This window comes from Malaclemys terrapin, chromosome 1 (assembly GCF_027887155.1).
Source record: "Malaclemys terrapin pileata isolate rMalTer1 chromosome 1, rMalTer1.hap1, whole genome shotgun sequence".
NCBI classification, from domain to species: Eukaryota; Metazoa; Chordata; order Testudines; family Emydidae; genus Malaclemys; species Malaclemys terrapin.
Genome location: NC_071505.1, coordinates 178,025,798 through 178,041,164, shown reverse-complemented (window position 1 = coordinate 178,041,164; position 15,367 = coordinate 178,025,798).

Below are 15,367 nucleotides of genomic sequence, written 5' to 3'. Positions count from 1 at the left end.
TTTTAAGATGTTAGTAGTTTTACTTCGTGTAGCTTGGCTTCCTCTTATCTGTGAGGTTTTTTGGTTCTTTATTTAACAGGATGCTCCCTTTTGTCGTGGCTGTCAGAATTTTACCATGAGTCCAATGGATTTGCATCTTCGTCGTGTCCTATCCCTGAATTCTGAATTTACCTTTGTTCTAGAATGTCAGAATTTGTCACTTTACATGATTAAACTTCATATATTAGTAGTTGCCAGCAGCACCAGTTAAAGTTGCAGAATAATGTCTGTCCATTAAACCCCTGCTTTCACACACACAGCACTTTCTAAAACATTTGTCTTTGGAGCTAAAATTGTCTATGCTTATTTCTGCCTAAAGATTATTTTTTCAGTTTCTACTTAAACAGACAATCCTTTTCTAACATGGCTATGTTTCTAGGTTCAGCGCCACAGGCCAAATTCTGCCCTCAGTTATGTCCACAGACTTCAGTGGGATTTCACAGCAGTAGCGGAAGCCTTGTCTACACAGGAAAATTGTAATCATTTAAACTTATGGTGTGAATTTAGAAAGATTTAGTTAAACCAATTTCAGAGTAACAGCCGTGTTAGTCTGTATCCGCAAAAAGAAGAACAGGAGTACTTGTGGCACCTTAGAGACTAACAAATTTATTAGAGCATAAGCTTTCATGGACTACAGCCCACTTCTTCGGATGCATATAGAATGGAACATATAATGAGGAGATATATATACACACATACAGAGAGCATAAACAGCTAGGAGTTGTCTTACCAACTCTGAGAGGCCAATTAATTAAGAGAAAAAAAACTTTTGAAGTGATAATCAAGCTAGCCGAGTACAGACAGTGTGATAAGAAGTGTGAGAGTACTTACAAGGGGAGATAGAGTCAATGTTTGTAATGGCTCAGCCATTCCCAGTCCTTATTCAAACCGGAGTTGATTGTGTCTAGTTTGCATATCAATTCTAGCTCTGCAGTCTCTCTTTGGAGTCTGTTTTTGAAGTTTTTCTGTTGTAATATAGCCACCCGCAGGTCTGTCACTGAATGACCAGACAGGTTAAAGTGTTCTCCCACTGGTTTTTGAGTATTTTGATTCCTGATGTCAGATTTGTGTCCATTAATTCTTTTGCGTAGAGACTGTCCGGTTTGGCCAATGTACATGGCAGAGGGGCATTGCTGGCACATGATGGCATATATCACATTGGTAGATGTGCAGGTGAACGAGCCCCTGATGGTATGGCTGATGTGATTAGGTCCTATGATGATGTCACTTGAATAGATATGTGGACAGAGTTGGCATCGGGGTTTGTTACGAGGATAGGTTCCTGGGTTAGTGGTTTTGTTCAGTGATGTGTGGTTGCTGGTGAGTATTTGCTTTAGGTTGGGGGGTTGTCTGTAAGCGAGGACAGGTCTGTCTCCCAAGATCTGTGAGAGTAAAGGATCATCTTTCAGGATAGGTTGTAGATCTCTGATGATGCGCTGGAGAGGTTTTAGTTGGGGGCTGAAGGTGACAGCTAGTGGTGTTCTGTTATTTTCTTTGTTGGGCCTGTCTTGTAGGAGGTGACTTCTGGGTACTCGTCTGGCTCTGTCAATCTGTTTTTTCACTTCAGCAGGTGGGTATTGTAGTTTTAAGAATGCTTGATAGAGATCTTGTAGGTGCTTGTCTCTATCTGAGGGATTGGAGCAAATGCGGTTATATCTTAGAGCTTGGCTGTAGACAATGGATCGTGTGGTGTGTCCTGGATGGAAGCTGGAGGCATGTAGGTAAGTGTAGCGGTCAGTAGGTTTCCGGTATAGGGTGGTATTGATGTGACCATCGCTTATTAGCACAGTAGTGTCCAGGAAATGGACGGCTTGTGTGGATTGATCTAGGCTGAGGTTGATGGTGGATGGAAATTATTGAAACTCGTACAGATACAGACAGACATCATCTTCCTTTCCAAATGCAAGCAGATGGACATCATACCAAAAGGACTAAAGGTAAAAAATCCATTACAATCTACATATCACACAGACTATGCTGAGAGACTGTGTCACACACTCTCAAAGAAACTGCGAAACCACCTGATCAGCATCCTATACAGCAAACAGGGAAAGATTAAGAATGAGCTCTCAGAACTGGATACTCTCATAAGAAACCAACCTTCCACACAAACTTCCTCATGGATAGACTTTACAAAAACTAGACAAGCCATTTACAAGACAAACTTTGCCTCTCTACAAAGGAAAAAGGACACTAAACTATCATCTAAACTGCTACATGCCACAAGCAGCCACAACAGTAGTTCCCTTAACCCACCCAGCAATATTGTTAATCTTTCCAGCTATACTCTTAGCCCAGCAGAAGAGTCTGTCCTATCTCGGGGCCTCTCCTTTTGTCCCTCCAGACCCATGAATATGATACAGTTCTGCGGTGACCTAGAATCCTACTTTCGACGTCTCCGACTCAAAGAATATTTCCAACATACCTCTGAACAGCATACTAACCCACAGAATCCTCCCTACCAGCACTACAAAAAAAAGGATTCTGCATGGACTCCTCCGGACGGTCGAAACAACAGACTGGATTTCTACATAGATTGCTTCCGTCGACGTGCAAAGCCTGAAATTGTGGAAAAGCAACATCACTTGCCACATAACCTCAGCCATGCTGAACACAACGCCATCTACAGCCTCAGAAACAACCCTGACATCATAATAAAAAAGGCTGACAAAGGAGGTGCTGTCGTCATCATGAATAAATTGGAATATGACCAGGAGGCTGCTAGACAGCTCTCTAACACCACATTCTACAGGCCATTATCCTCTGATCCCACTGAGGATTACCTAAAGAAACTACACCATCTGCTAAAAAAACTCCCTGACAAAGCACAGGAACAAATCCGTACAGACACATGCCTAGAACCCCGACCAGGGGTATTCTATTTGCTACCCAAGATCCATAAACCTGGATATCCTGGACGCCCCATCATCTCAGGCATTGGCACCCTAACATCAGGCTTGTCTGGTTATGTAGACTCTGTCCTAAGACCCTACGCTACCAGCACTCCCAGCTATCTTCGAGACACCACTGACTTCCTAAGGAAACTACAATCCATCGGTGATCTTCCAGAAAACACCATCCTGGCCACTATGGACGTAGAAGCCCTCTACACCAATATTCCACACAAAGATGGACTACAAGCTATCAAGAACAATATCCCTGATAATGTCACAGCTAACCTGGTGGCTGAACTTTGTGATTTTGTCCTCACCCACAACTATTTCACATTTGGGGACAATATATACCTTCAAGTCAGCGGCACTGCTATGGGTACCCGCATGGCCCCACAATATGCCAACATTTTTATGGCTGACTTAGAACAACGCTTCCTTAGCTCTCGTCCCCTAACGCCCCTACTCTACTTGCGCTACATTGATGACATCTTCATCATCTGGACCCATGGAAAAGAAGCCCTTGAGGAATTTCACCATGATTTCAATAATTTCCATCCCACCATCAACCTCAGCCTAGATCAATCCACACAAGCGGTCCATTTCCTGGACACTACTGTGCTAATAAGCGATGGTCACATCAATACCACCCTATACCGGAAACCTACTGACCGCTACACTTACCTACATGCCTCCAGCTTCCATCCAGGACACACCACACGATCCATTGTCTACAGCCAAGCTCTAAGATATAACCGCATTTGCTCCAATCCCTCAGATAGAGACAAGCACCTACAAGATCTCTATCAAGCATTCTTAAAACTACAATACCCACCTGCTGAAGTGAAAAAACAGATTGACAGAGCCAGACGAGTACCCAGAAGTCACCTCCTACAAGACAGGCCCAACAAAGAAAATAACAGAACACCACTAGCTGTCACCTTCAGCCCCCAACTAAAACCTCTCCAGCGCATCATCAGAGATCTACAACCTATCCTGAAAGATGATCCTTTACTCTCACAGATCTTGGGAGACAGACCTGTCCTCGCTTACAGACAACCCCCCAACCTAAAGCAAATACTCACCAGCAACCACACATCACTGAACAAAACCACTAACCCAGGAACCTATCCTTGTAACAAACCCCGATGCCAACTCTGTCCACATATCTATTCAAGTGACATCATCATAGGACCTAATCACATCAGCCATACCATCAGGGGCTCGTTCACCTGCACATCTACCAATGTGATATATGCCATCATGTGCCAGCAATGCCCCTCTGCCATGTACATTGGCCAAACCGGACAGTCTCTGCGCAAAAGAATTAATGGACACAAATCTGACATCAGGAATCAAAATACTCAAAAACCAGTGGGAGAACACTTTAACCTGTCTGGTCATTCAGTGACAGACCTGCGGGTGGCTATATTACAACAGAAAAACTTCAAAAACAGACTCCAAAGAGAGACTGCAGAGCTAGAATTGATATGCAAACTAGACACAATCAACTCCGGTTTGAATAAGGACTGGGAATGGCTGAGCCATTACAAACATTGACTTTATCTCCCCTTGTAAGTACTCTCACACTTCTTATCACACTGTCTGTACTCGGCTAGCTTGATTATCACTTCAAAAGTTTTTTTTCTCTTAATTAATTGGCCTCTCAGAGTTGGTAAGACAACTCCCACCTGTTTATGCTCTCTGTATGTGTGTATATATATCTCCTCATTATATGTTCCATTCTATATGCATCCGAAGAAGTGGGCTGTAGTCCACGAAAGCTTATGCTCTGATAAATTTGTTAGTCTCTAAGGTGCCACAAGTACTCCTGTTCTTCTTTTTAGTTAAACCAATGTAAACCCCTGTTTGAACCCTCTTATTTCACATTAAGAATGTCTTAATTTGGTTTAGTTTAAGCCATGTCCTAATCAATTTAAGCTAAATTGAAACAAGTCTGGTTTTAACAGAAATTAGTGTCCACACAGGCTGGTTTAAACACCGGTTTAACTAAGTCATTATAAAAATATCACACCATACGATTAAAACAATGCAACCTTCCTTCCGATCCATATCTGGTTCTCTCATTACCTAACATGTGATTCATTTGGGATGAAATATTTCCTCTCTACACTTTACAGCCAGAGCTAATGCACCAAAAGCACATCTGCTATAAATGACCGCTCGCTAGAATAGTGTACCAGTGAGAAATTGAGGCAACATTGCTGATATCAGCCTCTAAAATGTTGCCACCTAAAACATTGTATCATTTTTCTAGTGAAAGGGGGAGGGCAATACGGGGCTTCAAATGCTTCATAAAATGTGCAGACATTAGCTTGTTAAGGTGATGTACTATTGCTTCCTTAGCTTCCTCACCTCCTGTTGCAGTACTCCAACCGCCACTTACACCAGACTGCCGGACAGCAGAATTATGCTCAATGTGGCTCTGTCATCCTTTGCTACCCAGATACAACAAAAATATCAGTGTGTAGAATCTGTGCTCTGGCAGGCTTCTGCTAATAAACCTAAGCTGTTCATTGGTATTGTAGAGATTGTTCTTACAGCCTCAAGCTCTACATGGCAACTTGGAGCAGGCCATGGGCTTCTTCCCAGGTTGCTGAATGTGTGAATTTCACTGACACGAACTACTTATTATAACAAAGACCCATAGTCACAGAATTAAAGCACAGTATTCTATTTTCCTAGGGTGATATTCCTCTGCATGTTCACACATGCATATCTATGTGTGGTGTATACATATGAATATATACCTACACACACATACACACAGTATATAAATCAGATGGATGGGATAAGCTTCATATTTTATTTATTGCTAGAACATTAAAATACTGCACAATATGTACTGTGGATAGTGCTAGTCTAATGGCGTTTTAGAGCAATTTGTTCCTTGCTGAAACATGAACTTTCATCTATAACAAAGAGATACTGGAACACTCCAGCCTTCTTCAAAGTTGGATGATCTTCCTGAATCATTACAAAATTGTCTGGCAGTAACCATGAGTGTTAATTGCTGCAATGAAAAGATAACTTAGCCTAGCTTCTAATTAGGGAAAGAAAACTGGCCCAAGAAAGAATTGGCCTGAAGCTTTGCCTGTTCCCCTAAACTGAACCCATTCCATTTGGATAAATCTCCCCCAACCCCAGTACCTTAATTCCACTCCCTGCTATTACTACTTCCAGCTCCAAGATTGGATTCTGTCTCTGCCTCTTCTTCCTACTACCTCTCTACCCTCTTTTTAATATCTGACCTACTTTTACCGAATCCTGATCCAAGCCCCCCAGCCTTCCATTGCTACTCCCCAAACACAACACAATCTGAACCCTCCATCCTTTCCACTCCCATGGGATCCAATCTCTGACTACTGGCGACCCATCCATGACAGTTTTCAGGTTTGCAGTGCACAATGGAGTCCAGTCTCTGCTCTTAGCCAAATCTCACTTTTGAAGATCAGACAACTATTAGCAGATCTTGCAATTTTTTGCTGAGCCAGTGCTGCTACTTAATTCACACTTCCCAATGATCTTGGGCTCATTTAAAGGGGAAACCTAGAGTCTATGCCTTTGACCACTAGAGCATATGAGGGGAGTAAGCACTGCTCTCTCCCTTGGGCATTTCTTTGTCATTCACTCTTGGTTACAGCATGGGGCGGAAACACTAAAATGCTGAGAAAGTTGACTGATCCAGCAACATGAGACCATTCAGGCAGGTTTCCATACCTGTAGTCAGAGCTTAAAGTGATCTGAAAAATATGCTAGGATCTGTCAATCTGGGTGCAGCACCTTTGGTAAAAGTGATTAAAGTGCATCCTTCAGAGACCTGGTTCAACTTTTATTTATTTTTTTACCAGGTCTGCAACTCCTCGCAACCTCCCCCCTCTACTTTAAGCACTGTCAGCAGGACACCTCAGATTTTCTGCAAGTAAGTGATTTGAGGAATTAGGGGTGCTTCTGGGAGTTTGAAGGGAGGGAGGAAACTGGCACATGCTGGGTTTTTATGGGCAGGCTGCCTAAAAGTTTCTAGAGGAGTGCAGTTTTGTCTCAAAGAGTCAGAGGTTCATTTAAGGTTTGCCTAAGCAATCAAATATTTAGAGTTCACCCATTGATATAGCCAATGCATTTTATTCTGCCACATATTATTTGCTACCATGTCAAAGTACTGCTCCAACACACAATGCTAAAAATATGAGTGAATTCAGCAGAGATTTTCTTAGTCAGTCCCTTCCCTTAGCTTTGACACAAATAGGTCACAAATAGGTAGCAGAAATTGCCTAGAAAATAGGGGAAGTTGCAGACTCCCTTTACTCCCAAGCACAACCCAATGAACAGGTTAAAAGATAAAAATAAATAAATGTAGCAATATTTGTTCTGCATTATGATGCACTGCTTTTTGGCAGCAGTAAAGGTGCACAGAGAATTACTTTATCTCAAATACAGACATGAGTAATAGATGACAGAATGTACCAAAACTTATACAAGCAGATTTTTGGGACATGCCAAAAATATAGTGGCCCACTGGGTTTATTAATGCCACAGAATCTGAGGAAACTGGCTGCAAACACTACAGAATTCCATGCCTTCCTGATATTAATACTGCCAGGTACTGGCTAAATACTCCACTGCCTTCTACCAGGTGAAATCAGACATGCTCAGCAGCTTGTCAAAGCAGTCTGGGCTCTTACAGTTAATGGAGATTCTCCTTTAGTTCAAGGGGCAGCAGTCCATGCTTTTTGAAACAGGAGAATCTGAATTCTTTACCCACTGCCAAGTATTAAAGTGCCCATGGTTTGCAGTATAGTGAACCATAAAGCTCTAGTTATCCATACATCTGTAACAATAGATTTTTAAATAGAGATCACAAACTATTGTGTAATTTAGAAAATATACTTTGATTCTAGGATATTGGTTGGGGTTACCAGGCATCCAGTTTTCAACCGGAAGGCCCGGTCGAAAAGGGATCCTAGCGGCTCCAGTCAGCACTACTGACCGGGCCATTAAAATTCTGTTGATATGGGGCTGTCAGGCTCCCTACCCGGCTCCGTGCAGCTCCCGGAAGCAGTGACATGTCCCTCTGACTCCTAGACATGGGGCAGCCACGGAGCTCTGCATGCTGCCCCTGCTCCCAGTGCCAGCTCTGCAGCTCCCATTGGCTGGGAACCGGAGCCAATGGAAGCTGCGGGGATGGCGCCTGCAGTGCGCAGAGCCCTCTGGCCCTTCCACCTAGGAGCTGGTGGGGGGGAGGGGAACATGCTGTTGCTTCCCAGGAGCTGCCTGAGGTAAGCACTGCCCAGAGCCTGTAGCGCAAATGCCCTTCTGCACCCCAACCCCCAGCCCAGAGCCCCCTCCTACACCCCAAACCTCGCATCCCTGGCCCCATCTCAGAGCCTGCACCCCCAGCCCATACCTCCTCCCACACCTCAACCCCCTGCCCCAGCCTGGTGAAAATAAGTGAGTGAGCAAGGGTGGGGGAAAGTGAGCGACGGAGGGAGGGGGGATGGAGTGAGCAGAGGGCTGGGGCCTCGAAGAAAGGGCAGGGCAGAGGGTGTTGGTTTTCTGGAAATAGAAAGTTGGCAACCTGAATGTTGGTGCTGGGCTGTTTGTATCCTCTAACCTGAAAAAATATTTTTGGGGATGCCAAAAACCAAACCTTAGGAAGGTAGGAGCAGACTGTATGTCACTTTGAAGAGGAAAGTAAGGTGGTGTTGCTGTATAACGAAAGGGTGCAAAACTAACGGCGTAACTATCAGATAATAACAAGTGGAACTTAAAGTGGTTTGTGGAACTGATGCTGATAGTAATATTACTAACAATATTTTTAGAAGCAGTAGTCAAATATTTATGACAGCGCCCAAAGTCTTCCATCAGTTTTGGGGCCTCATTGTGCTGGGTGCAGTAGAGACACAGAAGAGAGACAATCATTTCCCTTCTAGGCTTATGATCTAGAGATACAAACATATGAAAGGCATGGGAAGTAGATATGATGTACAAGCAAATAAGTATGGTGCAGAATTGACACAGATTTATTAGTAGCATGGAGGGTTTTTTTCTTTCTTTGGCTGAATGCTCTGTGAAGCTGCATGTTTGTGAGTAAACAATAGTAGCCCTTCTCACCAACACAGCAGAGCTTGAAATTAACAAAATGTAGTTTTTGATGGGGGACAATGGTTCAGTAAAAGGATTATAATTACAGACTTCTCCTGCAAAGGCTGGACCAGCTGTGTATCTACTCTTAAGGATAGAAGAGAAGAAACCAATCTGCCCTTGAGGAGAGAGCGGGCTGTCATGGGGAACAAATCCCGTGAAGAAAAGTCAAAACTAAAAACCAAGGGAAGAGTCATTTGCACACATACAAATCACATTAGGGATATTCTGCGAAGACACAAGAAGTACCATGTAACATCCACAGCACTTAGCAGTAAGGGAACTGTGCCACTGTAGTACCTGTAGTGTTGTAGACAATGCCTAAGATTACAGTGAACTGCAGAGCCAAACTGAAGCACAATTCAAGCAAGCAGCTGCTTGGACTTCACAGAGCATTGCAAACTATGCAATTCATGTCCTTGTCCTAGCATCATGAAAATAATACCTTTGCTCATCTGTAGCACATTCCACCGGATTATTTTAAAATATGCTTTACAAATATTAATAAATTGAGACTCACAACACCCCATGTTAAATGTTTGCACACTTTACACCTGGGAAATTGAAGCACAAACATACTGCGCTGTGTTTCCAGTAGTGGTCACTGACTGCAAATGGATCACGTTTTGGATCCCTACCTGAGTCAACTTGAGAGTCCAGTACTGATTTATCCTCAAGAGCAGCTTGGTTCTTTCTCTTCTGTTCTAACTGGAGTCTGATTTTTGGAGATGTTGAAACTCATAACTCCCAATGATGTCAATCGGAGCTGCAGGTGCTCAGCACTCCTAGAAAAGAAAATCCAGCACTAAGTACTCCCAAATTTGGACACCCAAACATCAGTAGCGGCTTTTGAAATTTTTGGTCTAGATGCTGTCCCCAAGAATATAAGAGTCAAGACAGACCTGGGATTTGAATCCACAGCTCCGAACTCCGATACCTGATGAGACTCCTGCAGCTGTATTGGAGGAGCAGCCCAGCACTTTCTGGGGCCTCGGGTTGCTTGAGGATCTGCAGCTAAGAAGTCTAACTGGCATGTGGGTTTTTTTGTATGTACATTAATATTTACCACTCATGGCAAGGCATGATACACATTTCTTTCAGGCAAGATGTTCTTTTAGGAGGGTATAAGAAAATGGCTTTCATCTGCTGGGGGTGAAAAGATGAGCCAACGCAGCTGTTCCAAACTGAGAGCAGCGTACTGTAAACTGAAGTCTCCTCAAAAACACTTCCTAAACTCCTGAGTCATTAAAGGCTGAATCACATTATTCCTGTCAGTAAGACCTCTTTCCTCTAAGATCTTGCTCTATTTACTGTACATTACCTCATGGACTGCTTCCTGGTCAAACAGCACAGCTTTTAGATAACGAATCCTACTCATTAGGATGAGCTCAACATGATGTGGGCTTTATTTAATGATGCTCGTTAGAAAACAACAGTCTCATTTCAAGGATTCATTTAGGCCATCTGTGCACAGGAAAGGAACTCCTAATAGACAGGTCATACAAGAAGCCTTGTTTACTGTTTTTCACATTTCACTTATTTGCAGAAGCTCACGACCGTCTGTTACTTGGGTTTTTCCAAAGGTCAAGAGGTTACAGGAAAAAAATCACCCTTAAAAATTCATCATTTATCTGTCCAACAGTAACCTCATGATGAGTCTCTGGTCAGCTATAAAGCCATTGATTGCATGTCCCTTCATTCTGCTTCTATAAATCCTCTAAACAAGCCCCCTTAAATGATAGATGTAAATTTAACATGTGACTCTTGTCACATTAAAATGATAGAGTATTAGATTAGATATTAGACTAATCACTAGATATTTAGCTATTTTGGCTAAAACAATGTATTCTGGAGATAAAACAATGTATTCTGATAATGTATTAATTTATTAAATTAAAATTCACAGACACAAAAATATACAAGCGAAGCAAAAAATAATTGTGCCCCTACTAATCTGACAAGTTCTGAAGAAGATAATCCTCTGCAGTTGAGATGCATAGATCAAACTGCAGGGGCTGATTTTTAGTGCTCTTAGACAGATGTTAAGAGTTGGAAAGGTTCAGGATTAGGAAGGTTAAACAGCTGAAAAATGGGAATAAAAATTAAGTAGAAAATTATCTTGGCTAATTTGCTTCTTCAGTGATCAGGAAGATATTATTTTTTAAATGATTGAGTCAGCTGTTTAAATGCAACTGGTGAATTAACTCTCCAAATAGTAAAGCTAAGGCCTGGTCCCCACTAACCCCCCACTTCGGACTAAGGTACGCAAATTCAGCTACGTTAATAACGTAGCTGAATTCGAAGTACCTTAGTCTGAATTTACCGCGGGTCCAGACGCGGCAGGAAGGCTCCCCTGTCGATGCCGCGTACTCCTCTTGGCGAGTTGGAGTACCGGCGTCGACGGCGAGCACTTCCGGGATCGATCCAGGATCGATTTATCGCGTCTTAACCAGACGCGATAAATCGATCCCAGAACATCGATTGCCTGCCACCGGACCCTCCGGTAAGTGAAGACGTACCCTAAGAACCAACTTAGTAAGAATTAGAGCACAGCTCTTTTCTGAAAAGTGACTTAAAGTTACATTGGATTTCTGTTTATTGTCCTTAAGGTGACAAATTTGTATCAAATTCTCAGTGTACAGATTCCCTCCTCTCCCCCTTCAACTGCTTGCCCTTTAAACTCACTTTGGGTTCTGAAAGTCAAGCTGGGTTCTTCTCTCCTCATGCATTATTGCCAGTAACAAAGATGCTATAGGCCAAATTATCACCACACCACAAAAGTGCAACCTTATTATTATATTACAGCTTCCCCTGTACACCTATTATTTATGATGATGAATAAGGAGGGAAGAATTCAGACTGACTTTCAAATTCCAGGTGGAGTTTGCAGATTTGTCACTAGAAATACAGTAGTTTCCTCATAAACTAAATAGATTCCAGGAAATCATTGAGACAAAGGCATGAATGCTCACAATGCCAATTTTACAGTCACCATTTCAGCAATTCACCATTAAAGCAACAGAACCTTGCTTTAACCATCACCATTATTATGGGAATTGCATTTGTCTTTGATCATGTTTAACGGACCCCTGAAGCACTTAAAGGATAAGAATCACAAAAGTAGTCCATGCCGGGATATGCAGCTTCCAAATTAGAATATAGGAGCTGCCCTATCAATTCAGAGAGCGTTGCCTGGTAGCCTGGTAGGTGCCAATATTTTCTTCTTCAGATAAAGTTACCACTCCCTCTCCCCACCTCGTTATGGGCCTGATCCAAAGTCCATTGAAATCAATGGGGATTTCTCATGGACTTTGGGTCAGGGCCTATGCATCTTGCCAATTGTGCAATATTAGTTCTCATGTGTACAGAAGTAGAAATTCCTTCATGGCACTTCCAGATACCCTGAAGCAGGAACCATTTGTTTGTGAAAACAAGGCAAAGAATTGAGAGTGATAATGGGCAAACCTCCAAGGGTTTGGCCAGGAAGTCCATCAGATCTTCACATTCCCCACATAGCTACCCTTTCCCCACTGACTAGCTTTTTGAGGAGGGAAAGCTCAGTTGTCTGTCACTCCCTCTAGTAGAAAGAAAGCAATCTGCTCTGACACTGGGGATGAAATCCTGGTCCTACTGAAGTAAAAGGCAAAACTCCAATTAACTACACCAGGGCTAGGATTTCATCCCAGGTCTCTCAGGTACTGTCCTGCTGGGCCACTTGCTTCTCCTTCTCACCAGTGCTTTCATACCTGAACTTCTGGGATGACTTGGTGGCCTTTCCTGCTGTTACAACAAGACTCAGTAACTCAACATTAGGGTCTCACTGCTGTGCCACTTAACTTTTCCCAAGTTTATGCCACATTTAAAAAAAAAATCCCTATCTTCATTCTGTTGAGAACCATTGCTCTGTCAGGAAAGCAGGGTTTCATAATGCAGGTGTAAACTTCAGAGTCTCTCTTAAGCCCCTGATCCCATGAACACTTACTCACAAAAGTAATTCCAATGGGATTATTCATATTCATGACATTCATGAAGGTAAGCATAGATGTGTGCGGGATTGGGACCTAGGTTTGCAAGCGATAGAGTCGGTGGACCTAGCATAGGATTTACTAAAACGCCTGCAAAAATCTTAAACCTTCAATTTTTTTCATGTGTTCGTAAGTCTCTCACTCTGAATGCAAATTTTACCTCCCTCTCAATTCCACAAAACTCTAAGAACCACACAGCAAAAGCTAATAGGAAATTAAATTTCAAATTAATGAACTTTTGCCATTTGAATTTTAAACTATTTCGGATTTAAGCTGATAAATACTATGAAATAGTAAACAACTTATGGCCAAGAAAGAAAGTCTGTCTTTAAGTTTTTATAATACACCCACACAATTACTAATACTTTGTTCTTGAGGTAACACCCTCCCTCTCCCATTATGTACATGACTAATTGTGCAATACTGGTTATAATGTGTATACAGAAATTCCTTTCTGGCTCCTTCAGGTGCATCATTTTGTACCCTGCAGCAAACTGAGCAAGTGAGACTAGAAGTCTCCATGAAGTCATTTGAGACAATAGACTTGGATACATAGGAATACTAGCCAGCATGTGAGCATTACAAATCTATCCAGGCCAGTTCTCAGAAATTATCTTGGAGTCTGTCAGTAAACAGTAAGTGCAGGGTTTGTAAAAGAAATCATTAGTCATGGCCTGTCTTTTAGCATGCTACTGAAACACACACACTATTTAGCAGTGTTTAAAAAACAGCAACATTGAGAGCAACATCAACCTCTATGTTTATGAACAGGTCACTATCAAAGATCACTGACAGATCAAAACATGAAAAATTCAAAATGTTCGGATTAGAATGCAAAATAAAACATACGTGTGGAGAGTGGATTTATATGATTATATCATGAATAATTCGTTAGCATAAGCAATACAATTAGTCTTCTAAAAATGATATAACTACTGCATTTGTGTACACCCAGTCTAACATATAGTCACATCAGAGGTAGAAATGCGTAATGCAGAAGAAATTAAAACAAATTTCTATAGGAGTACAACTGCCTTTGTTGTTAATGGGAAACGGGCAATGGATTAGAAAGACAAGATCCTTCCCAGAGAGGTTAAAATGTCAATACCATTGTGTTTGCAGGTATGCTCTCAATTGACCTCATTAATAAATGGTAACCCTTGTTGGAAAACTTATTTCTGAATCACTAAGTGCTGGTTGTTTGAAGAGGTCCCACTTACAATTAAATGTTTCAGAAACAGGTTGGGGTTTTGGGGGAAAGGGAAATGTCATAGCCTGACAGATGCCTTTCTCCACTTCCAGTAGATAGAAATCAGAGGCTTGAAGCTGACAGAAGATAATCGATGCTGTAGCTGGCATACTGAATCAATACATTACTGGCAACTGTAGCCTGGGTTAGCTGGATCTCTGCTTTCCATAGCAATAACTCCAAACCCAACTTCCCTCATTTTCATGTTGAAATTGCATCAAGCTCTTAAATCTCTATTGTACTGTTTTGAGGTTAGCCATCCTATTGATACACAGAGTGAGTTCCTCAGAGGCTAGCTGTTCTGCTGACTGCTATTCACTCAAGCACTGGAGTAGGCATGGTCATATGGCCAAGAACTTGCCATAGAGAAACCTTCCAGAAGCTATTCTGGTTTTGCCTCTATCATATATTTCTGCAGCTCTTTTATTTGGGGGGAAGCATAAATGACTCACTTACCTCACAGGGTATTGGAATTAGTTCATATTTGTAAGGAACTTTGAAGTCTGAAGAGTACTATAGCTAAATTGTCGTATGAAAATGGAGCAACAAGCTAATGAAAGATTTCAACAGCATGCAAAATGTAAATCAACCATTTCAGCTCTAATGCCTGGAGAAGGAATAGGTGTCGCCACCAGTATTTTGTTTGGTACTTACAAGGGCAATAAACCTTATTTTTGTTTGATCTTGTGTTGCACTGTTTCTTTTAGCATAACTTTCACTGATGATTGAAGCCCTGGTCCAAAACTTACCAAATTAATGGGAGTCTTTCCATTAGCTTCAGCAGAGTTCAAATTGGACAGTTTGTCTTCAATCCCCTACTTACGTTGCTACAAACTTTTCTATACATACTTTGGATTGAAAAAAACATACATTAAAAAAATGGGGGAAAGCACATATCTCTTTCCCTCCCTCCCCCGTTTGTAGGTTTGCAATACCTACAAAGAATGAAGGTAGACAGCTATATCAACATTCAAATACACACAATCCCCCACAAACCTTGA